Genomic DNA, 24985 nt, shown 5'->3' with positions numbered 1-24985 from the left:
AAAATATAATAAAGTATGATAAAATGTAATAGTGTTATTAAAATAAAATAATTATTAAAAAAAATTTTTAAAGAAAAAACAAACAAACAAAAAAAACGGACGGATAGAACCCTGGGACAAATGGTGGAAGCAGAGCTATACAGACAAAATCTCACACAGAAGCATACACATACCCATTCACAAAAAGAGGAAAAGGGGAAAAAATCATAAATCTTGCTCTCACAGTCCACCTCCTCAATTTGGGATGATTCGTTGTCTATTCATGTATTCCACAGATGCAGGGTACATCAAGTTGATTGTGGAGCTTTAATCAGCTGCTTCTGAGACTGCTGGGAGTGATTTCCCTTTCTCTTCTTTATTCTCACAGCTCCCAGGTCTCAGCTTTGGCTTTGGCCCCGCCTCTGCGCGTAGGTCGCCGGAGGGCGTCTGTTCTTTGCTCAGACAGGACAGGGTTAAAGGAGCCGCTGCTTCGGGGACTCTGGCTCACTCAGGCGGGGAGGGGGGGTGAAGGGAGGGGCACGGAGTGCAGGGCGAGCGTACGGCGGCAGACGCCAGCGTGACGTTGCACCAGCCCGAGGCGTGCCGTGCGCTCTCCCGGAGAAGCCGTCCGTGAATCCCGGGACCCCGGCAGTGGCGGGCTCCACAGGCTCCCCAGAAAGGGGGCGTGGACAATGACCTGTGCTCGCACACAGGCGTCTTGGCGGCGGCGGCAGCAACAGCAGCAGCAGCAGCAGCAGCAGCCCCAGCGTCCCACGCCCGTTTCTGGGTTCCGCGCTTTTAGCCGCGGCTCGCGCCCGTCTCTGGAACTCCTTTAAGCAGCGCTCTTAATCCCCTCTCCTCACGCACCAGGAAAGAAAGAGAGAAGAAGTCTCTTGCCTCTTTGGCAGGTCCAGACTTTTTCCCGGACTCCCTCCCTGCCAGCCGTGGTGCACTAACCCCTTCAGGCTGTGTTCACGCCGCCAACCCCAGTCCTCTCCCTGCGCTCCGACCGAAGCCCGAGCCTCAGCTCCCAGCCCCACCTGCCCCGGCGGGTGAGCAGACAAGCCTCTCGGGCTGGTGAGTGCCGGTCGGCGCCGATCCTCTGCGCGGGAATCTCGCCGCTTTGCCCTCCGCTCCCCTGTTGCTGTGCTCTCCTCCGCGGCTCCGAAGCTTCCCCCGTGCGCCACCCTCAGTCTCCGCCCGCGAAGGGGCTCCTAGTGTGTGGAAACCTTTCCTCCTTCACAGCTCCCTCCCACTGGTGCAGGTCCCGTCCCTATTCTTTTGTCTCTGTTTTTCCTTTTTTCTTTTGCCCTACCCAGGTACGTGGGGAGTTTCTTGCCTTTTGGGAAGCCTGAGGTCTTCTGCCAGCGTTCAGTAGGTGTTCTGTAGGAGTTGTTCCACGTGTAGATGAATTTCTGGTATATCTGTGGGGAGGAAGGTGATCTCCGCGTCTTACTCTTCCGCCATCTTCCCCCAGGGCCCACCACGTCCATTTTTATTTTTGTTTCTTCCCCACCAAAATCTAGCCCTCTCTTAGAATTTGCCAGATCATACTCAAGATAACCTAACTAAAATGTTCTTTTAGTGCATTGGGATCTGGCTCTACCAGTTCAATGCAGAAAGTGTCAACAGAGTGGCTCCTGTGCATCTCACCCATTGGGGCTCAAGGCAGGCTGCCCCAAAATGTGCCACAAAGGCATATTGATTACCTTGTAGTACGGTTACTGAAGAAATGGCCAACGCAGGAGGGACAGTCTGACCCTCCTTTATGTCTCTCTGAAAGCAGGAAATCTCTCATGTGAAAGATGCACAGAGAAGCCTGTATAAACAAACCTTGTTACTTCTTTAATTTACTACCCCAAGCCCAAATTCTGTTTAGATTCTTCACTAATTGAGCACTCAAAATGCAAGTTTATCTGTCCTGTCCATTCCTCAAAACTTTATTGTTTCTTCGTCTAAAAATATAAAAGCTGCCCTTTTTTTGGCCACTTCTTAGGTCCCATTTCTCAGAAACCTCCATGTGCATGAATTACAATTTGTTTCTTTTTCTCCTGTTAATCTGTCTTGTGTCAATTTTTTTGTTAGTCCAACCACAAGAACTCAAGAGGTGTAGAGGGGTAAATTTCCCCCTCCCTGACAGTTGGCAAGCCAGGCAGGAGGCTTCCCATCCTGAGGCTGCTGCAGCTGAGAGATCCTGGGACATGTGATAAAGGCCGCAGAAGGTAAGATTTCTTACCATGTCAGCCTCCCAGATTGCTGCCTTCAAGGTCTGATGGAAGGGAAAGTAGTGAGAGTCCCTTTTCTTCTCTCTAAATTTAGGTTAGCAGGAGAAAATATTTGTGTAGCTAGTTCCTCAGACTTAGGGAAACTTTAGGATTCTATTCTTCTCAAACACGGTCACTGTTTTACTTTGTCTCTGTCTGTTGTGTCATTTATCATAAGGAGAAAACCATAGGGCAGTACGGTAGGCATAGACCCTATAAGCCTGCTGTTCAAGCCAGCCTCACAGATTGTTAACAGCTGTCACCAGACCCGCGTCTATTTAGACAAACTTTGCTGTGGTTCCTCTATGTAAAAACGAGATGAGGTTTTACCTTCCGTCTTCTTTTGTGTCTTGAGAGCCTGGCTTTTTGTCCAGTGAGAATATTCTCTCTGGTCTGTCATCCAGAAGGTGCATTTACTGGGGTGTATCTGGTGGCTAGCTGAATAGACTGGGGTTCCAAGTCATGAAGTTACCAGCACTCTCAGTGTCTGGTTGTGCCAGCTCTCAGAGGAGTTTGTCATAAGGGGTCCTGGCCCATAAGGGGCATTTGTCATCTCAACTTTTATTGCTTGTTAGTACTGGAAAAGCCCCATTCCAGTAGTGCCTGCCTGGTGCCATAAATTAATGGGTTTATGGCTGGAGTGCCCTTCATTTTTGTGGGACACTAGAGAGATTGTTTTCACTATACCATTTGTACCACCTGTAGCAACAAAGGGCTTTTACTTTTTTAGACTAACTCTGGGAATGAACTTTCTGGATCTTGTGAGGGCTAAGTAATCTCTTGTGATATGTCTCTTGCATTTTTGGTGAAGCAGTAAAAAAAAAAAAATGCTTATTGGTTTGAGTTGATGTTTGAAATTAATATAAGATCCTACTTGCCAATGGCCAGATGATGGATCCTTTAAATTGGCTGTATTCACATATGAACCGGTTTGCAAGGCAAAAAGAGAGACATAGACATGGGGAACAAATGTATGGACACCAAGGGGGGAAATTGGGGTGGAATGAATTGGGAGATTGGAATTGACATATATACACTACTATGTATAAAATAGATAACTAATGAGAACCTGCTGTATAGCACAGGGAACTCCACTGTACAGTAGAAAGTAACACAACATTGTAAAACAACTATACCCCGATAAAAAACAAGAAAAATAAATAAATAAATAAATTGCCTGTATTTAAAAGGAAAAAATTTTGTGAGAGCTCTCACCATAAACATCTCTCATATTGGTACTTATGGGAGGATCCAATTGAAAGGAAAAAAATTATAATGAATATTAAGAAATTCCTTATTATGATGAAAGAAATTAAAATTAAAACAAAAGTCCAACATAAATTCCGCTCTTAAAAATCACCCTGTTTCCTCAGTAGTTTTCCAGGACCTCCTACAAATAATCCGGGAACAGATCAGCTGGAGTCCAATATTCAACGGCTAATAGAAACAACGGTCTTTGTCTTGTAAATCTATATAAAATCAGAAATACAATTCTAGAAGCAAGTCAAAGCGCACCTAGCTTTACCCGTCCCAAGGCCTCGCCCTCATCCCTCTTGAAATGCTTGTAGATATTATAAACCATCAGGATATTAGAGTAAAATTGTCCTTTAGTTAAGAAAAAAATTAATAGTGATTACTCAAAGACTTATGATAATAGACAAATATACTCCAAAACTCCCTAGGACAAAACTTACATTTCCTTCCCTGCCCCTTAAAGTTATGAGTCTGGATTAGCTCAGTCTGTAGAACTTAAAAGAAGAAGAAGAAGAAAAAAAAGGAAAGGGACCTCTTCAAACACAAACTGCTAAAAGACTCTCTTGCCTGAACAGTCTCCTTAAAATCGCTTGTTAGGGGCAAATACAGATCTTAAAACTCTCTCCACAAATAAAAAAAGACTTTAACCATCTGAATGAGTACACTTAATGAATTCTAACTGTTCTTTATAAACTAGTGAGTTTTGTATTGTACCTGATCCGTGACTAAAGTTTTAAAATGAAAACTATGAGATCTCTGGTTTTGTCTGTCTATATGTCTCCTTTAAAAATATGGTCTCTTTCTGCCTCCAGATTATGTTGCCAAAATCGTTATTTGTAAAAGAGCTCTATTTAATTGGCTTAAACAAACTAGTACTTATATAAAAAGTGTTAAAAATATAACAAAAACTAACCCAAATGTTTTTCAAGTTCACATGATCTAGAATAATCTTTAGTAAATATTGTAAAAGCTAATTTTAAGCTTGTTGATTTAATTAATACGGGTATATCTTCAGAGTTAGCATAAAATATAATGCAGAAAAACAACTTTTTGTTCTACTGGGTTTACTAGCTATGTCTCTGTTGCAACGTTTGTCTGAAAACACACAAAACAGACAAAAGACCTTAGGATAATGACTAAATGCTTTAATGATTCATGAAATTTTCATGAGTAATCTAAGTATGATTATTCAAGAACAAAAGAATTAAATAGGTGTAAGTGAGATAAGAGTGCTTAGGTGAACTTTTTAACAATAATTGTTTTGTGGTATGTCTACCTAAATAGTTTCCTAAATCTCTTTGGTAATTTACACTCTTAGAGTTTTGCTAAGTTAAATTAAATGGTGAGAATTCATTGAATGTCTAGTCATTTCCAAATAAGATGAAATACTAAAACATTAACTGCTGAACAAGTCTAAGTTTGCATATTTTTTACCTCTTACTACAGAGACTAAGTATGTTTGGGTTTATTAATAAATGTACCTTATGCTTTATTGAAAGATTATTCTATAAAGTAACATATATTCCTAGAAATTATAAAATGTATTTTTAAGTTTGCCAAGCCACAAAATGTTAATACAGTTCAGAATTGTTTACTTCTTTATTTTCACTAAAAAATTAAGATTTCAAAGGATTAAGAATTCTAATTAATATATTGGTTAAAGCTACCAGATACAGCAATAGAAACAGGATGTGTTTTGGGTAAGAAAAGTTATAAGGTATGGAGATGTTTTTGTTACGGAAAAAGAAAGTGATTTTCCGTAAGGCTGGCTATTTCTAAATGGGAAAGAAAACAAGACACAAACTAAAATGGACATAGAAAATCGTAAGTTTTGTGAAAAAAGGAATCTTTGGAAAGGAATTTTATGTGTGGTCAGGACTAAATAAGATTGGAATCAATTTAATTAAGTAAATGAGCTTAAGTATCAAAAGTAAACTGGTACAAAATTGGAATTTGGTTTTATCTCTGTTAAAAGGACAAAGGTTTTTTTTTTTTTTTCTATTGGTCTGCTCTTGATAAGAAGAGATTATGAAAGGTTTTTCTTTACCTTGAAGGAATCTGACCAAAAAATATATATAGTGTCTTGTCTTATCTTTATCGGGTCTTTGACTGCTTAAGTAAACCTAGTCCTCTGGGTGTTAAAAGAGTGAAATTTTGCTCAGAACCATATAACCTTCTATATTTGCCTATGAAGTCTTTAATTGTTACTTTGGTTACGTGGATAAATAAGCATTGTTTCACAGTGACCTATTTGACTAAGTGTTTTAAAGCCTCTTTGATATTTTTGACAAGATTCCCCCAAATCAAATTCTATATGAAGTCTTTTTGACTTAGAACTAACTTTGAGATATGAGTTATTTCAGAGGGCCCCTGAAATATCTCAAAGATTTGTTCTCTCTCCTTATAAAAAGAGAGATATTAAACTAATTAGGAGTATTTGTTATGTTAAATTACATGGGAAGCATTGTCAAATAAGAAGTAACGTTAAGCCTTTTTTTATGTTGTGTCTGTATAGATATGTATTATAAGTGTTCCAGAAATTATGTGAAATTACTGGAAGTCTTATATGTCCTGGCATAAAATGTTGTCTGTCACCAAAATTGAAGCTCACACGAAAAGGACTAAACCCAAGTGTCACGGAAACACTGAAGCTGACTTTTATGCACAGGCAGCAACAAAAAAAGAATCTGTAAAGATTGTGGCACGTGTGGATGAAGTCCATTTTGCTTCTGCCAAAAAACTGACCCTTAATCGCCAGACTTTTGCCATCCTGATGTCCGTTTAACATAGCACCAGTCTGCCCCTGAATTGGAGAAATTAAATGGGTAAACAATAGCTATAATATAAATAGCTGGGGCTATGAGAAACCCAAGATGGCCCCTTGGTTCCTCCCAGCTTTCTGGCAACCCCCCCCCCCGCATTTAAGATAACTCAAATTATAAATAGACATTAGTAGGAAGATTTCTATAAAATTGTGCGAAAAGTTTACCAGCAATGTCTCACCTGGCAGGTCCATAACCCTGGGAAGAAAAAAAAAAAAAAAAAAAAAAAGATTTTTGTCCCCAGAGGCCTGAAGACCTCCTTTCGCTGGACCCTTTGAACCCCTGCAACTGGACTTCATTTATTTGCCACTTAGTATGAGTCATCAAAACATTCTTGTTATTGTATGTATATTTCCTGGATGGGTTGAAGCCTTCCCTTGCTGCAAATCTGATTCCCTCACAGTGGCAGATAAACTGTTTAGAAAATGTGTTCTCCACTTGGGGTATACCTTTTATAATATCCAGTGATCAAGGCACAGATTTCCCTGAGCAAATCATACAAGCCTTAACAAAAACCTTGCAAACTTCTTGAAATTATCACTGTCCCTATCACCCACAATCTTCAGGGAAGATCGATAGAACTAATGGAAGAACTGGATTCAAGCAGAACAAGAATTAACATGGGACCGAATGAATTGATGAATATGATTATAATTTTCATGATTTTTTTTGTCTGAAATATTACTGATTTTTAAAAATCTTTCATTTTCCAGATATAAGGAAATTTTTTAATACTTAACAGCAATTTGATAAATTATACCTTTGTAAATAGAATTTAAACATTTATCTTTTTGTCCCTACCTGATCACTGCAGAATTCAGAAAGTCTCAGTGAGTATTCTTATGTTCTTGGCAAAATAGTTATATGCATAATTGAATAAGAATCTGTTCTTATAGCAGGACACAATTGGAAACATTGGTTATATTACCAAGACTTTGATTGGAATGTCATATTTGACAGAGATCCATGTAGACTCAGATATGACCAGATAGCTTGAAGGAGCTAAGGTCGACTTTATAAAACCATAAAGCCCCTTGAAAAAACAGCCTAGGACCTTGCTGACAGGGTTCCTGGCAGCTTCCCAGCAGCCTTACCAGGTGAGTAAGGAAGGCCACTTCCTGGCAGGCACAGGAGCCTCGGGATATTTGGGGGACTTCAGGAAGAGAGGAATTCACCCAAATCTCTAGGTATAAAAGGAACTCTGACGACAAGTCTTCGGTGTGGCTTCCTGGCCTTGAGAAGCTATTAAAATTTCACTCTGGAGACTCCTTATGAAAATTTCCAGCAAAGCAGATTTAAAAGAGCCTATATGGCCAATTGCTATTCTTGCTGGACTTAACATAAATAATCAGGCCAAGTCTATTGAACCTAGGCTTATTTTGCAAACAAATTAGTCTTAATTTTGCTTTCTTTGGTAGAGATGAGGGAGATTTTAGAGAGAAAAATTGTTTCAATAGAAACTATACTACGCACTCGTGGATATTAGATTCTAGTGCTATTCCTTTTCCCTGAAGTTTTGTCATTTACCTGTAAACTGGACTGGATCCTGGATTTTTCTAGTTTCCTCCAATATCTGGCTGCAACTCTCTAACATTTCCTGTTTTCTCTCACTCTTTTGATGTATCTGTGGGGAGAAGGTGAGCTCTATGTCCTACTCCTCTGCCAACTTGACCTGCTCCCCTCTCCCATCCTTTTGACTTGAATCATTGAGAACTAAAACTGTTCTTTTCCTGAGGCCCTGCACACTGAAGCGAGACGACTTGATATAAACCTCAGAGAAATTGCCACAACAGCTCATATTTAAATTGTCTTCATGCCAGTTGCTGTATGAGCCACTCAGAAAGTTAACCTGAACACCCAGTGACATCATCAGAGACATTTCAAACTGCAGTAGATGCTTCGAACCTGACACCTACAAATCTTCTTGACTGACTGCCCCCTGGGCTCAGAATCTGGTTTATAACCAGCTCCAATCATTAACCTTTGTTTTTCTTTTGTTTCCATAGAAATGCCTCTTATTAAATACCTGATATTGCTTGCACCATAGACCTAGCTTTGGGAGCCCATCTGCATCACTGCCTCCTGAAATGAGATACAACAGTTTAACTGAACTGAACTGTTCTCAGAACTAAGAAACTGGTTCAATGAAATGGAGGACTCTACTAACCCATTCTCCGTCTCCACAGTGACCAGTTCAGCTCTTAATATGTGAAACTTCCAGGGAAGTTTCAGAGGAGCGAACTGTTGAGGCTTAGGGCAGGCTGCCCCCAAATATACCACCGTGGCATATTGATTATTTTGAATTAAAGTTATTTAAGAAGCAGCCAGTGCAGGAGGGGCACTCCGACCCTCCTTTCTGTCTCCCTGAAAGCAGGAAGTAAATCTCTCATGTGAAAGATGCACTCCCTGCAGCTGGAGGTAGAAGGATACCCTTATAGCCAGAAATAGGGAATTCAGGCAGAGAAGCCTGTATAAACAAACCTCGTTACTTCTTTAATTCACTACCCCAAGCCCAAACTCTGTTTAGATTCCTTACTAATTGAAGGAATTACCCAAAATGTAAGTTTATTTGTCCTGTCCATTCCTCACAAGTTTATTGTTTCTTGTCTAAAAAGTATAAAAGCTGCCTGCTTTGGCTACTTCTTAAGTCCCATTTCTATGACAGCTCTGTGCACATGAATTACAGTTCCTTTCTTTTTCTCCTGTTAATCTGTCTTGTGTCAACTTTATTAGTCTAACCACAAGAACTCAAAGGGGTAGTGGGGGAATTTCCTCCTCCCTGACATACCTCAAGGCAGTTAACCCTTATTTCTCAGAAATTGTCTCCCTGGAGACAATGTGCATAGAATACCTGTCTGTGCACTGTATTCTCCTGCATTGAGATAAGAGCAAAGACACCTTAGATTTCTGTCTGTTAGGGGCTGAATTGTGTCCCCCGCAAAATTCATGTTGAAGGCATAAACCCCAGTACCTCCGAATGCGCCTGTAGTTGGAGATAAGGTCTTTAAATAGAGCTGGTTAAGTTACAATGAGGCCATTAGGGTGGGCCATAACCCAATCTGACTGGTGTCTTTGTAAGAAGAGATTAGGACACAAAAGGAGAGACCAGGGATATATGCACACAAAGGGACAGGCAAGTGAAGAGGGTGGCCATCTGCCAGCTGAGGAGAGAGGCCTCAGAGGAAACCAGCCCTCATCTTGGACTTCCAGCCTCCAGAACCGTGAGAAAATAAATTTCGGTTGTTTAAGCCACCGATTCTGTGGTATTTTGTTGCGGAAGCCCTAACAAATCAATACACTGACCCAGGTAGAGATTTCTTTCTGGATTATCCTTTTACTTTCCCCTAGGTCATAGAGGGCATCTCAACATCTTGTATGACTGCAGCTCCTTGCTTCTAAAGTTGTATGGGCATAGGCTGGGTCTTTATCTTAGCATTGCCAGTACTAGCACAGAGCCTTTGAAAGAGCAGGTGCTCAACTGACGTTTGGGAAATAAGAAAGTGAGTAAGAGGTCTAACTTGTTAAGATTTAATACCTCCTACCTTCTTTAATAAGTTAAGCATATTGAGGTATAAATCATTTAATTTTACAAAACAGAAGACTGAAAGGATTAAGAAAAATCTAGGTTTATCATGTTTTCTTTTAAATTATTTTTTATTTTTTCATTCCATTATGCCAACAATTTTATTGTGGGATTCTTTCCCATTTCAACAAAAATCCCTATTGTGATGTCAAATTTTCTTATCTGGATGATTTTTTAAAAGTCTCAGACTTCAGTAAGGGTGGGAGAAGCTGCTGGACGTGGCCATGAAACATGCCTGGAAGTGACAGTATTTCCAGGCCTGGCTGCAGTCTTGGCTCGATCTCTCTCTTCCTCATCTTGAAAAGCTTCTTCATATCGTGATGAGAAGGCACTGGGAACCATATTGCTGACCTTCGCCAAAAATTCCACGATTTTCATTCTGCTGGTTTCAGCATGGGCTTTTGGGCCCCACAGGAACTCATAGCGCGGAGGATCACTGTTGGGCACCTGGCGGTACTCCAGGTACTTCAGCCTCACTAAATCTTTGGTGATGAGCTTGCTGGGCTCCCTTGTAGATGAAGTGCTTCTTCCCAGCATCTACTCACATCATATTCAGGAATTTCCAGATGTCTTCCTCAGTGGCACAGTTGCCCTTCATGAAGATCACACCCAAGACTGTCATCAAGAGACCGGTCTTAGGTAACCCCCTACCAGCACGCACCCTCCCATCGTTGGGGAGTTTCAGCTTGCTGACGAGGTCATATGAGTGGATGGTTGAGTCAACTTCGTTCAAGTCTACCGCAGAGACAGCCTCAGTGCGTTCAGAGGCTTTCTTGAGAATCTCAGCAAGTGGGTCTTGGTACTTTTGGTTGACAATCTTCAGCATGTCTTCCTTCATAATGGGCTGCTTCATTTTATATTTGTACAGAAGGAACTTCTCCAACAAATCCATCTGACTAGTTAGAGTATCAATGTATGTGCTCTCAGTAGAAGGTGAGACATCAGAGGAACATGGATGTTCCTCATCTTGACTGTTATCATCTTCATCAGACCTTGTGTCAAAAGTACTTGAAGAAGTGATGGTAGTAGCTGGGGCTTTTGAAGACCCCTGAGAAGTGCTGTTTGACCCAGTAGCTGATGAACTCTGGGGATTATCTTCCAAAACAGGAGAAGAGGAGGAGGGGGGTTCTTCTCTTACTGCAGTGGCCTGAACTCTCCTGTGACTCTGGAATCATCTTGGGCCTGGTGGCGTTTCTCACTGGTGCGGAGCTTACTCTTCTGACCCCGAGGCAGGATGACTGTGCTCAGGGACAATGGTCAGGAGTGTGAGTAGAAGAGCAGGGGATAAGGGTCCACTGGATGAGGAAGGTTGAGAGAGAGTGCAGCTTCAGCAGGGAACTACCACCTTGGTTATAAGGTGGGCTACATTTGTAGTTTTCCTTGAGGGCACTGCTCTACAAACCCATAGGGCTCCTGTTCTCCTAATCAGCCTGTCACTTGGGAAACCTGTTGAAGGAAATTAGAGTGATCTTTAGGCTGCATCCTGCCACCCCTGCCTCAGGCATGCTGGGGTGACAGCAGGGGCTGGTGGTCTTCTACATTGAGGAGTCTGTTATGTCACATTCAAGACCATCATTCAACTGGTGGCAGGTCATGGGACTCATTCTCTCTGCTGTTCTGAGGTTGACATCACAAACCTCCCTGGGATCTATGAGAAAGAAATGAAGGGGGTCCTCAGCTTATCAGCCCTGTCCAGGTGCCCCCAGTACTGACTGCTCAGTGGGGAGTTTTCTGTCCTGGCCTCTGGAGTCCTCAGTCCTCATTAAGGGTCCTTAATTTGGCTACACATAGGGCCTGATATCCCCACCCCTTTCACTGAATGGTGGCTACACCTTCAAACTAAGGATTTCACCTCCCATAGACCTGATATAAATAAGTGTTGGTGGAGCTTCAGCTTGATAGCTCTGCCCTGGATCCTCAAGGGTTGTAACAAGGAGCAGGGCTGGATTCCTTATCACTTCTATTTGGTGATAGATGATCCCTCAGTCCTTGCTTTGACCTCTGTCATGGCCTGGAATTCCACCCTCCCTTACCCTTAGGCCTGCCCCTTATAGTAAGGCCAGCACCACCCTGAAACCCCTAGGAGAAAGTGAGATTCTCCTCATCTGACCATACCTGTCCTTGGTCTTCTGAGGCTGAGGGTAAGGAATGAATTCTATGGTTATGGGGTATGTGGTTCCCTTAGTCCTCAGGGTATTCACCTGGTCTCTGGAAAAACCTGGAAGGCATCCCACTGCTGGCCCTAGGCCATACCCCTTAGACCGTGTCCCTCACCCCCTTGTGACACCATAGGAGGAAATATGTCACATCATGTCAACAAAGCCCAGGTATCCCAGGGCTACCAGGAAGGGCATGGTTCTGTGGGGTTCTCTCACAGTCTAAAGGCAGAGGTTTCCTGAAGTCCTCACTCGGGGTTCTCACCTTGACTCCTGGCAGGGCTTGGGACTCCTTCGTTTGTTTACCTAAGGACCCTCTCCTCAGACTAAGGTCCTCACTCCCTGAGGTGCCAGAGAGGCAAAGTCTGGGAATGCCACGTGAGGCTACTCCTACCTGTGCCCTTCCAGGGTTGACATCAGGATTCAGGCTCCTTGGGGCTCTCTCTGTTCAGGGTAGGGGTGTGCCCTCAGTCCTCATTCAGGTTCCTCACCTTGACTTCTGAAGGGCCCCAAGTTTCCTCTTTCTTTCAACTTAAAGTCACCCATTTAGACCAGAGCTCTTATGTTCCTCTAAACCCTGAAAATAAGTGAGGGGATGCTCAGCCTGGCAGCCCTTCCTTGGCCTTCTAAGTCTGAGAGCAGACACAGGCCAGTCTCTCTGTGACTTCAGTTATTATGTGGTTTTTGTCTCCTCAGTCCTCATTCAGCAGTCTTCACCTTGACTCCTCTCTCTTCTATGAAAGGCTTCTTGGGAAATGCCACATCCTTGCACACTCTTCATTGATCTCCCTACAACAACTCTTGCAGAGAATAGGTTGAGCCCCAGGAGTGCTGTGAGATGGGAAGCTGCAGCCAAGCAATGGCCCCAGCACAGGTGTTGTGCTCTCAGAGAAAACACACTGATCTCTTCCTTCTCTTCACTGGCCAGATATAGCCTTGTATAACCTCAATTCTAATAGATTTACTTGCTACAGGGAAAGGGCTGAATTAAATGATTGTGTGAGCCCCTGATCTTTTGAGGTTTACTGACATTTCCTTCATAGATAGTCATATTGTCACCAAATGCTCTCTCTTTCTTTCCTTATTTGTACCTCACTTTTATTTTCATATTTTTATTACTTATTCCTGGAGCTTTTTATTCCAAAACCATGTTTGGGGTATGAAGTCCTGCTTTTTAACACCTGAAATACATTTTGGACTAGTGAGCAGAAAAATGAAGTGACCCAAGGTCGGCCTCAGCCTGGGAGGGGTGGCACAGTGTGGGCTCTAGAGGGATTCAGAGCCAGGGTCCAGTCCAGCTCCTGTCACTTACCAGCCTTGAACTTGAGAGTATTCCAACTTCTTTATCTGCAAAATGAGTCTGAAAAAGTCTATAGTGTAGAACCACAGGCATGCATATGTATGTAAACCACCTGGCAGTTTGAGAGAAAGTTTGGGACTTTCAATGAATGGCAATTATTACTAAGATGATTTTGACCCCAAATGATAACAAACTTCCTTCACAGAATTTTATTTCCAGCCTACATTAGAGAATATGCAACTCCAAACAATATAGAAATCCACATCAGCCAAAATGCCAAGCGAGTAAAACTAAGTAGTATTTCCCTATTAGAGCATTTGTTTTAATATTGGTATGGGGTCATCTTCTCCAGATGGATGCAACTAGGAGTTCATTTGTCTCAAGGACCAACAACTTCCCTCCCAGGTGCCTTTTCATCCAAACCACCCCTCATTTCATTCATACCATTGCCACTAAAATTTGAGCCCTCCCTTAGAGTTGGCCAAATTACACCCAAAATAACCTAGTTAAAATGCCCTTTGAACGGAGCGAGCTCTGGCAATCCCATCCCACAAAAAGAGAGACAGTCCAGTGGCTTCTTGGCATCTCATTTCAATGAGTATCACCTTTATTTCTCAGAAACTCTCTGGACAGCTCATGCCTAAAACACCTAGTTTGAGTGTTCACTTGCCCTGGGGCAAGCGCATAGGACCCCTTCCATTCCCTAGGTGGGGATTCTCTCTGGTTTCTCCACATCCCAAAGTTAACTGTGAAGATATGTTTTCCATTCCAGGTTTAGTCTATCAACTCTGAGAAACACCATCTGAGTGGCCCTTTCCATCACTCCATCACTGAGCTTCATCTAGCCCACCATGCATCCTGACTGATAATTACTTCCTGCCGAGGGACTAGAAGTTTCCCAAGACCCAACGCGGCCCTCATCAGGTAACTTACACTTCCTTGCTCTCATTTGGAACCTCCTCTTCCACACCCTCACTTAAAAAAACAAAAGTTCATTTGTTTATTTCTTAGAGTGTATCTCACCATCTTCCTTACATGACAGCTGATGCTAGACTCTCAAACTTCTATGGGCAGTGGCTTGGTCTTCATTTTCTTACCAACCATAGTAGTATTGGAGAGGCTTCCAAAGAGAAGATGGTCAATTAATTTGAGAGAAAAAAGAAGGAATGACCAAGAAGTCTTATTTACCATGGTTTAATTTTCAAACAGTTTGAATAACCTAAGCAAAGCTAGGTACATATTCTTTAATTTTACAAGCAAAGAGAAAGAGAAGAAGGCAAACAAAGAATGAACCAGCTTTTACTTTTGTATCACCATTTTGAGATCCCAAATATTTTCTTGTGGGATTCTTTCTCATTTCCATGAAAAATCCTATTCCAATGCCATGTTACCTTGTTCTGTAGCAAAAGGAAAATAGTGAAGGCTTTTCAGTTTTTTTTTACAAATAGCAAACTCTTAACCTTAAAACTGAGCATCAATAAACATGACATCCATGACATTAATACACTTTGATTCTGAAGCAAAATAAACCTTCAATGCAGTAATAACATTTGAAAAGATACTAAACATCTCTATCATAAATCTATCTATCTAGCATCTCTCTACCTACTTATCTACCTATCATCTGTCTATCTTAACTAGGTATTCTTCATATGGAAAAAAGAAAAAAAGATATATATTTTATTAAAACTAACTGCACCTAAGCTACCATACTACTTAAAACTGTAAGAACATATATGTTTTGTTCCCTCAACCAATACTATTCTGCACTATTTAGGAGCTTGACTGCTCTCTTCCAAAACAAAGTGAGCAATCTGCCCGCGGCCGCCCTCCCTACACGTGGGAGGACCTGCGGGCCTTGGCCCTGGAATGTGCTCTGCGCTCAGCAACAGCTAAAGCCCTGGCCGCGGCTCTCACTCTTGCTCTCTCTTCCTCATCTTTCAGAGCCTCCTCATAGAGATCTGGGAAGGCCCTGGGGATGGTATCAGTGAGCTTGGCCATATACTCCAGCACTTTCATCTTGCTGATTTCAGCGCAGGCTCTCGGGCCCCACAGGAACTCATAGCGCGGGGGATCGCTGTGGCGCACCTGGTGGTACATCAGATACTTCTGCTGCACGAGATCTTCGATGAGCCTCTTGGGCTCCCCAAAGATCAAGTGGCTCCTCCCAGCGTACAAACCCAACGCATTGAGGAATTCCCAGAGCTCCTCCTCGGTGGCCCAGTTGCCATTCGCGAAGATCTTGCTCAGGACAGTCAGCAGGAAACAGGCCGTGCGCAGCCCCAACACACCACTCGGATTTCCCTCGCTGGGGAGGCCCAGCTGGCTGATGAGGACGTAGGAGTGACTGCTGGGGTCGACTTCCTTCAGCTCGAGGCCAAAGACCAGCTCCATGTACTCAGAAGCTCTCCTGAGGATCTCAGGGAAGTGCTTCTTGTACTTCCTGTCGACACTATTCAGCAGTGTAGCCTTCGGGATGGGCTCCTTCGTCACGTACTTCTCCAGCAGGAACTGCACCAACTTGCAGACCTCCCTGGTCACAGGATCGGTGTAAGTGCTGTGAACGGAAGGTGCTGCCTGGGCGGTACCTGCACTTTTCTCATCTTGGCTCTGGGCACCCTCTTCAGATCCTGGGCATGAAACCCCTGCAGCACGAGAGCTCGTGGCTGGGCCTCCCTGAGGCTCCTGGCGAGTGCCAGCAACAGAGGAGCTCGGGGAAGTACCCCGAGAAACAGAAGCGGGGGAGGAGGGCGACTCTTCTATCTCTGCCGCCGCCGCCTCAGTGGCCTGGGCACCCTTGAGCCTCTGAGTCTCCCCCCGGGCCTGGCGGCGTTTCTTATGGGCATGGCGCTTGCTCCTCCGGCCTCGAGGCATGATGACACAGGTCAGGGCCAGCAGGCGGGAGCGTGGGCAGGAAGGCAGGCAACGAGGGCACCTGGGGGAGGGACAAGGAGATGCTGTGAGCACCTTCAGCGGGGAGAGTCCTCCCTGGCTTTAACCAAGGCCGCCTCTGCAGGGTCCGTGAGGGCACTGCCGGAGGACCCACAGGGCTCCTGTTCTCCTGCTCAGCCTGTCCCCTGAGAGCCCTGTGGAGGACGGTCGAGTGAGCCTTGGGGCACAGCCAGCCAGCCCTGCCTGGGCGGTACGGGGGTGACAGTGGGGGCTGGCAGGGGAGGTAGGTCCCCGCGGTTCCCATTCAGAGTCAGGATGACAGTTGTTGGCAAGACTCCCCCACCCCCCCCGCCCCATGCCCTCTGCTGCTCTGAAGTTGACACCACCATCCTCCGTGACACCCAGGAGGAGGAAAGGAGGGAGCGTTCAGCCCACCACCGAAGGGCCCTGGGACCCTCCCTTCTGCTGCCTCGTGGCTGCCCCTTCAGAACAAAGCTCTAACCTCCCTTGGACCTGGCAGAGGAAATTACGGGCAGGCTCGGCCTGACAGTCCTTTCTTGGGAGTTTAAGGGTTGGCAGGAGGGGACAGGCCGTGTTCTCTCTGGCCCCTTCTCCTCGGGGTGGGTGACTCCCTTAGTCCTCACTCGGGGTCCTCCCTGGACGGCCGGTGCAGCCTGGACCTCCTCTCTTGCCCCGAGGGCCATCTGCTCGCACCAGTGCCGGCACCTGCCTGAGTCTCACTAGGAGGCAGTGAGGGTGACCAGGCGGCCGCACGTGGCAGAGTTGTACCAAGCCTGCAGCGTGCGGCAGACAGGTCGAGGCCCTGTGGCTGGCGGCCCCACTGGCCCTCACTCAAGGGCTTGGGCTGACTCTTGGCGGTGCTTAGGGACGCGCCTTCTGCTGGCCTGCACCTCCCCTCTCAGACAGCAGCCCTCCCTTCTCCGCGTGTGGCCAGGAGGAAGCGGCTGACAACAGGGGAGGGGTTCTGAGGTGCCCTTGCGACGGGGAGGACGGTCCTCACCCTGACTCCTCCCGTGCCCTGGAAATCCTCCCTCTGCTGACCTGCGGCCAGCCCCTCAGAACAAGGCCCCCTCCTCCCTGGGTCTCCCGCGTCCGTCCGCCCGTCCGCGTTCGCACTGAGGGAGCCCCTCAGTCTTTAGACCTGCCCGGAAGCTCCCAGGCCGACGTCAGGGGCGAGGTCTGCGTGGCCGCCATTTTGGGGTGTGGAGCCCCTCGGTCCCCACAGGGGTCCCGTCCTTCACAGGGCCTGGGACGCTCCCTCAACTGAGGTGAGCCAGGGTCCACCAGCCTCAGAGCGAGGCCTTCCTTGCCCGAGACCCCGTGGGGGAAGCGGATGGACTTTGGGCCTAACGGCCAGGCCCGAGCCTCTCGGGCCGAGAGCAGGGGCGGGGTGGGCGGGGCCTGTTCCGTCTCTTTTCAGAGGGAAAGTGGATTGGGGGTGTCGCGGGCGTCCCCGCACTTCTAACTGGGGTTACCTCACACTTTGACACCTGAAGAGACGTGGGATTCCTCCTGCGGCTCACCCTCACCGGACGGCAGCTCTCAACAATGGCGTCGCCCCCACCGCGTGTGTAGGAGGACGTCACATCCGGTCATGCGCATCTGGGCTCCAGGAGCACAGCATGGGGGGGCGGGGGCTGGGGCCGGGGCGGGGCGGGGCGGGGCGGGGCGGGGCAGGGCGGGAAGGGGGTCGGAGGGTGGTTCCAGGGGAGCTTCCCGCGGGCCTGGCACGAGGCCCTCTCGTTGACTCTTGGCAGGTTCTGGGACTTTTCCCTCTGCTGAGCTGAGTCAGCAGGCGTCACACCTTGGCTCTCATTTCTGTCGGCACCCCCAGCTGGAAGTATCTGGGGGCCTGAGCCTCACAGCCATGCCTGGGTCCCCCGAGACCGACAGTGAGGGCTCTTTGGGGCCCCCTCTTCTATGGTGGATGGTGCTCTCAGTCCTCCCTCAGTGTCTTCTCTTGACTCCCTGTAGGTGCTGGGCTACCTCCCGTCTGCTGACCTGAGGCCAAGGCCTCACATCAAAGACATCAACTCCCTGAGACTGCTGGTGTGAAGTGCAGGCACGTCTCATCTGGACACTTCTGCCTGGAGCCTCCCAGAGATGGCTGCTGCAGGTAAGATGAGCTGAGGGGAAAGGAGGCGAGACTCTCTTCTGTGGTTCGGAGCCCGTCAGGTCTCACTCAAGGTCGTCACGTTGACTGCTGGCAGGGCCTGCGATTCCTTCCTTCTCTGGTATGAATCCATCCCTGTCCCCAACCATGCCCCACAGAATCCCAGAGGAGTTAGTGAAGGGGCGCCTTAGCCTGACAGTTCTCACTGTGGTCTCTCTTTGTTGACATCAGGGGCATTGCCCAGAAGTTCAGAAATGAATTTCTGTCCTTTTGTACAAGTACTGTGTTACTTGCTTTTCTCTTTGAGTCCGTGTGTGATAGTCTATTAAGATGATCATTTAAAAAGGCCAGTCGTCATCCACGAACAAAGTTTCAGATGGTTGTTTCACAGCCTGTGGACCACACTGCCACATCCAGCCCAATCTTTGGTGTCCCATGCTCCTGGCATGCGGGCTCTGAAATGCTGCCTCAGGTTCCTTCAGTGAAGCAGTGGAGAGTCATGGTCCCAGAGCACAGTGGAAGAATCAAGGGCTCAAGTTTAAAGGCTTTCCTCTAATCAATCCTGTCATCTGCCTCTCTTGCAGGCTACAGACCTGTCTCGAATTCAGGGCATCCCCCTACCTGCCCACACTCAGGTTCTAGTTCAGTGGAGACTTATCGTCCCTCAGGGATTATTTAGTTTTGTGTTTTTGCGTTTGTTAATGTTTTTTCTTTATTCCTTCCGTAATGTTTCCATGGTTGATTTTGGGTACAGGAAACAGGAGCCCATGTTTGATTGTCATCAGCTGTTATGGATAAGGTACTAAATCTGTAAATGAATTAAACAAAATCGATATTCTTACAATAGCTGTGCCTCACGAGTACACATAACATACTATTCTGGTTGAGACTTCTTTTTCCTACGTCAATCAGGAAATTCTTATTGTTGCCTGCATGTAGGTTATATACTTTTTTTTTTTTTTTGCTGTACGTGGGCCTCTTACTGTTGTGCCCTCTCCCATCACGGAGCACAGGCTCTGGACGTGCAGGCTCAGCGGCCATGGCTCACGGGCCCAGCCGCTCCGCGGCATGTGGGATCTTCCAGGACCGGGGCACGAACCCGTGTCCCCTGCATTGGCAGGCGGACTCTCAACCGCTGTGCCACCAGGGAAGCCCTATATACATTTTTGTATGGTTTCTTTCTAGGTATGTTTTTTATATTGTTGCTTTTGTCTATGTTGTTTTTTCTTTTTTCTTTTTTTTTTGATTTCTTTTAACATCTTTATTGGAGTATAATTGCTTTACAATGCTGTGTTAGTTTCTGCTTTATAACAAAGTGAATCAGTTATACATATACATATGTCCCCATATCTCTTCCCTTTGCATCTCCCTCCCTCCCACCCTCCCTATGCCACCACTCTATGTGGTCACAAAGCACCGAGCTGATCTCCCCGTGCTTTGCGGCTGCTTCCCACCAGCTAGCTATTTTACGTTTGGTAGTGTATATATGTCCATGCCTCTCTCTCGCTTTGTCACAGCTTACCCTTCCCACTCCCCATATCCCCAAGTCCATTCTCTAGTAGGTCTGTGTCTTTATTCCCGTCTTACCCCTAGATTCTTCATGACATTTTTTTCCTCAAATTCCATATATATGTGTTAGCATACGGTATTTGTCTTTCTCTTTCTGACTTACTTCACTCTGTATGACAGACTCTAGGTCTATCCACCTCATTACAAATAGCTCAATTTCGTTTCTTTTTATAGCTGAGTAGTATTCCATTGTATATATGTGCCACATCTTCTTGATCCATTCATCCGATGATGGACACTTAGGTTGTTTCCATCTCCAGGCTATTGTAAATAGAGCTGCAGTGAACATTGTGGTACATGACTCTTTTTGAATTATGGTTTTCTCAGGGTATATGCCCAGTAGTGGGATTGCTGGGTCATATGGTTGTTCTATTTGTAGTTTTTTAAGGAACCTCCATACTGTTCTCCATAGTGGCTGTATCAGTTTACATTCCCACTAACAGTGCAAGAGTGTTCCCTTTTCTCCACACCCTCTCCAGCATTTATTGTTTGTAGATTTTTTGATGATGGCCATTCTAACAGATGTGAGGTGATACCTCGTAGATTTGATTTGCATTTCTCTAGTGATTAGTGATTTTGAGCATCCTTTCACATGCTTGTTGTCGATGTGTATATCTTCCTTGGAGAAATGTCTATGTAGGCTGTCTGCCCATTTTTGGATTGGGTTGTTTGTTTTTTTGATATTCACCAGCATGAGCTGCTTCTATATTTTGGAGATTTATCCTTGGTCAGTTGCTTCATTTGCAAATACTTTCTTCCATTCTGAGGGTTGTCCTTTCATCTTTTTTATGGTTTCCTTTGCTATGCAAAAGCTTTTAAGTTTCATTAGGTCACATTTGTTTATTTTTGTTTTTATTTCCCTTTCTCTAGGAGGTGGGTCAAAAAGGATCTTGCTGTGATTTATGTCATGGAGTGTTCTGCCTATATTTTCCTCTAAGAGTTTATAGTGTCTGGCCTTACATTATGTCTTTAATCCATTTTGAGTTTATTTTTGTGTATGATGTTAGGGAGTGTTCTAATTTCATTCTTTTCCATGTAGCTGTCCAGTTTTCCCAGCACCACTTACTGAAGAGGCTGTCTTTTCTCCACTGTATATTCTTGCCTCCTTTATCAAAGATAAGGTGACCATATGTGCGTGGGTTTATCTCTGGACTTTCTGTCCTGTTTCATTGGTCTGTACTTGTGCTTCTGTGCCAGTGGCATACTGTCTTGATCACTGTAGCTTTGTAGTATAGTCTAAAGTCAGGGAGCGTTATTCCTCCAGCTCCATTTTTCTTTCTCAAGATTGCTTTGGCTATTCGGGGTCTTTTGTGTTTCCATACAAATTATGAAATTTTTTGTTCTAGTTCTGTGAAAAATGCCAGTGGTAGTTTGATAGGGATTGCATTGAATCTGTAGATTGCTTTGGGTAGTAGAGTCATTTTCACAATGTTGATTCTTCCGATCCAAGAACATGGTATATCTCTCCATCTATCTGTATCATCTTTAATTTCTTACATCAGTGTCTTATAATTTTTTGCATACAGGTGTTTTGTCTCCTTAGGTCAGTTTATTCTTAGATATTTTATTCTTTTTGTTGCAGTGGTGAATGGGAGTGTTTTCTTAACTTTCAGATTTTTCATCATTAGTGTATAGGAATGCCAGAGATTTCTGTGCATTAATTTTGTATCCTGCTACTTTACCAAATTCATTGATTAGCTCTAGTAGTTTTCTGGTAGCATCTTTAGGATTCTCTATGTAGAATATCATGTCATATCCAAACAGTGACAGTTTTACTTCTTCTTCACCAATTTGGATTCCTTTTATTTCTTCTCTGACTGCTGTGGCTGAAACTTCTAAAACTATGTTGAATAATAGTGGTGAGAGTGGGCAACCTTGTCTTGTTCCTGATCTTAGTGGAAATGGTTTCAATTTTTCACCGTTGAGGTTGATGTTGGCTGTGGGTTTGTCATATATGGCATTGATTATGTTGAGGTAAGTTCCCTCTATGCCTACTTTCTGGAGGGTTTTTATCATACATGGGTGTTGAATTTTGTCAGAAGCTTTTTCTGCATCTATTGGGATGCTCATGTGGTTTTTATCCTTCAAATTGTTAATATGGTTTTTTACATTGATTTGCATATATTGAAGAACCCTTACATTCCTGGGATAAAGCCCACTTGATCATGTTGTGTGATCCTTTTAATGTGCTGTTGGATTCTGTTTGCTAGTATTTTGTTGAGGATTTTTGCATCTATGTTCATCAGCGATATTGGCCTATAGTTTTCTTTTTTTTGTGACATCTTTCTCTGGTTTGGTATCTGGGTGATGGCGGGCTTGTAGAATAAGTTTGGGAAATTTCTTCCCTCTGCTCTATTTTGGGAGAGTTTGAGAAGGATAGGTGTTAGCTCTTCTCTAAATGTTTCATAGAGTTCACCTGTGAAGCCATCTTGTCCTGGGCTCTTGTTTGTTGGAAGATTTTTAATCACAGTTTCAATTTCAGTGCTTGTGATTGATGTTATATTTTCTATTTCTTCCTGGTTCAGTCTCAGAAGGTTGTGCTTTTCTAAGAATTTCTCCATTTCTTCCAGGTTGTCCATTTTATTGGCATAGAGTTGCTTGTAGTAATCTCACATGATTCTTTGTATTTCTGCAGTGTTAGTTGGTATTTCTCCTTTCTCCTTTCTAATTCTACTGATTTGAGTCTTTTCCCTTTTTTTCCTTATAAGTCTGGCTAATGGTTTATCACTTTTGTTTATCTTCTCAAAGTACCAGCTTTTAGTTTTCTTGATCTTTGCTCTCGTTTCCTTCATTTCTTTTTCATTTATTTCTGTTCTGATCTTTATGATTTCTTTCCTTCTGCTAACTTTGTTTTTTGTTGTTGTTCTTCTTCTTTCTCTAATTGCTTTCAGTGTAAGGTTAGGTTGTTTATTTGAGATTTCTCTTGTTTCTTGAGGTAGCATTGTATTGCTCTAAACTTCCCTCTTAGCACTGCTTTTGCTGCATCCCATAAGTTTTGGGTCATCGTGTTTTCATTGTCATTTGTTTCTAGGTATTTTTTGATTTCCTCTTTGATTTCTTCAGTGATCTGTTGGTTATTAAGTAGTGTGTTGTTTAGCCTCCATGTGTTTGTATTTCTTACAGATTTTTTCCTGTAATTCACATCTAGCCTCATAGTGTTGTGGTCAGAAAAGATACCTGATACGATTTCAGTTTTCTTAAATTCACCAAGGCTTGATTTGTGACCCAAGATATGATCTATCCTGGAGAATGTTCCAGGAGCACTGGAGAAGAATGTGTATTCTGTTGTTTTTTGGATGGAATGTCCCCTAAATATCAATTAACTCCATCTTGTTTCATGTGTCTTTTAAAGCTTGTGTTTCCTTATTTATTTTCATTTTGGATGATCTGCCCTTTGGTGAAAGTGAGGTGGTAAAGTCCCCTACTATTATTGTGTTACTGTAAATTTCCCATTTTATGGCTGTTAGCATTTGTCTTGTATATTGAGTAGCGCCTATGTTGGGTGCATAAATATTTACAGTTGTTATTTCTTCTTCTTGGATTAATCCCTTGATCTTTATATAGTGTCCTGCTTTGTGTCTTGTAATAGTCTTTATTTTAAAGACTATTTTGTCTGATGTGAGAATTGCTACTCCAGCTTTCTTTTGATTTCCATTTGCATGGAATATCTTTTTCCATCCCCTCACTTTCAGTCTGTATGTGTCCCTAGGTCTGAAGTGGGTCTCTTGTAGACAGCATATATATGGGTCTTGTTTCTGCATCCGTTCAGCCAGTCTATGTCTTTTGGTTGGCGCATTTAATCCATTTACATTTAAGGTAAGTATGGATATGTATGTTCCTATTATCATTTTCTTAATTGTTTTGGGTTCGTTATTGTAGGTCTTTTCCTTGTGTTTCCTACCTAGAAAAGTTCCTTAGCATTTGTTGTAAAGCTGGTTTGGTGGTGCTGAAGTCTCTTAGCTTTTCCTTGTCTGTAAAGGTTTTAATTTCTCCATCGAATTTGAATGAGATCCTTTCTGGGTAGAGTAGTCTTGGTTGTAGGTTCTTCCCTTTCATCACTTTAAATATGTCCTGCCACACCTTTATGGCTTGCAGAGTTTCTGCTGAAAGTTCAGGTGTTAACCTTATGGGGGTTCCCTTGTATGTTATTTGTTGCTTTTCCCTTGCTGCTTTTAATATTTTTTCTTTGTATTTAATTTTTGATAGTTTGAATAATTATGTGTCTTGGCATGTTTCTCCTTAGATTTATCCTGTATGGGACTCTCTGTGCTTTCTGGCCTTGATTGACTATTTCCTTTCCCATATTAGGGAAGTTTTGACTATAATCCTGCAAATACTTTCTCAGTCCCTTTCTTTTTCTCTTCTTCTTCTGGGACCCCTATAATTTGAATGTTGGTGGGTTTAATGTTGTCCCAGAGGTCTGTGAGACTGTTTTCAATTCTTTTCATTCTTTTTTTCTTTATTCTGCTCTGTGGTAGTTATTTCCACTATTTCATCTTCCAGGTCACTTATCCATTCTTCTGCCTCAGTTATTCTGCTACTGATTCCTTCTAGAGAATTTTTAAATTCTTTTATTGTGTTGTTCATCATTCTTTGTGTGCTCTTCAGTTCTTCTAGGTCCTTGTTAAACGTTTCTTGTATTTTCTCCATTCTATTTCCAAGATTTTGGATCATCTTTAGTGTCATTACTCTGAATTCTTTTTCACGTAGACTGCCTATTTCCTCTTCATTTGTTTATCCTGGTGGGTTTTTACCTTGGTCCTTCATCTGCTGTGTATTTCTCTTTCTTCTCATTTTGCTTAACTTACAGTGTTTGGGGTCTCCTTTTCACCGGCTGTAGGTTCTTAATTTCCGTTGTTTTTGGTGTCTGCCCCCAGTGGGTAAGCTTGGTTCAGTGGGATGTGTAGGCTTCCTGGTGGAGGGGACTAGTGCCTGTGTTCTGGTGGATGAGTTTGGATCTTGTCTTTCTGGTGAGCAGGACCACGTCTGGTGGTGTGTTTGGGATGTCTGTGACCTTTCTATGATTTTAGGC

At 44.0% G+C, this 24985-nt stretch overlaps 2 pseudogenes; both read right to left on the bottom strand.

Moving 5' to 3' along the window:
• Positions 1 to 10092: 10092 nt before the first annotated feature.
• On the bottom strand, positions 10093 to 12604 carry LOC132481755 (melanoma-associated antigen B5-like; annotated as a pseudogene).
• Positions 12605 to 15127: 2523 nt separating this feature from the next.
• LOC132482462 (melanoma-associated antigen B4-like) lies at positions 15128 to 16554 on the bottom strand (annotated as a pseudogene).
• Between the last annotated feature and the right edge of the window lie 8431 nt (positions 16555 to 24985).

The sequence above is a fragment of the Mesoplodon densirostris genome, chromosome X (genome assembly GCF_025265405.1).
Source record: "Mesoplodon densirostris isolate mMesDen1 chromosome X, mMesDen1 primary haplotype, whole genome shotgun sequence".
Taxonomy (NCBI): Eukaryota; Metazoa; Chordata; class Mammalia; order Artiodactyla; family Ziphiidae; genus Mesoplodon; species Mesoplodon densirostris.
This window is presented reverse-complemented; position numbering and strand designations above follow the sequence as displayed.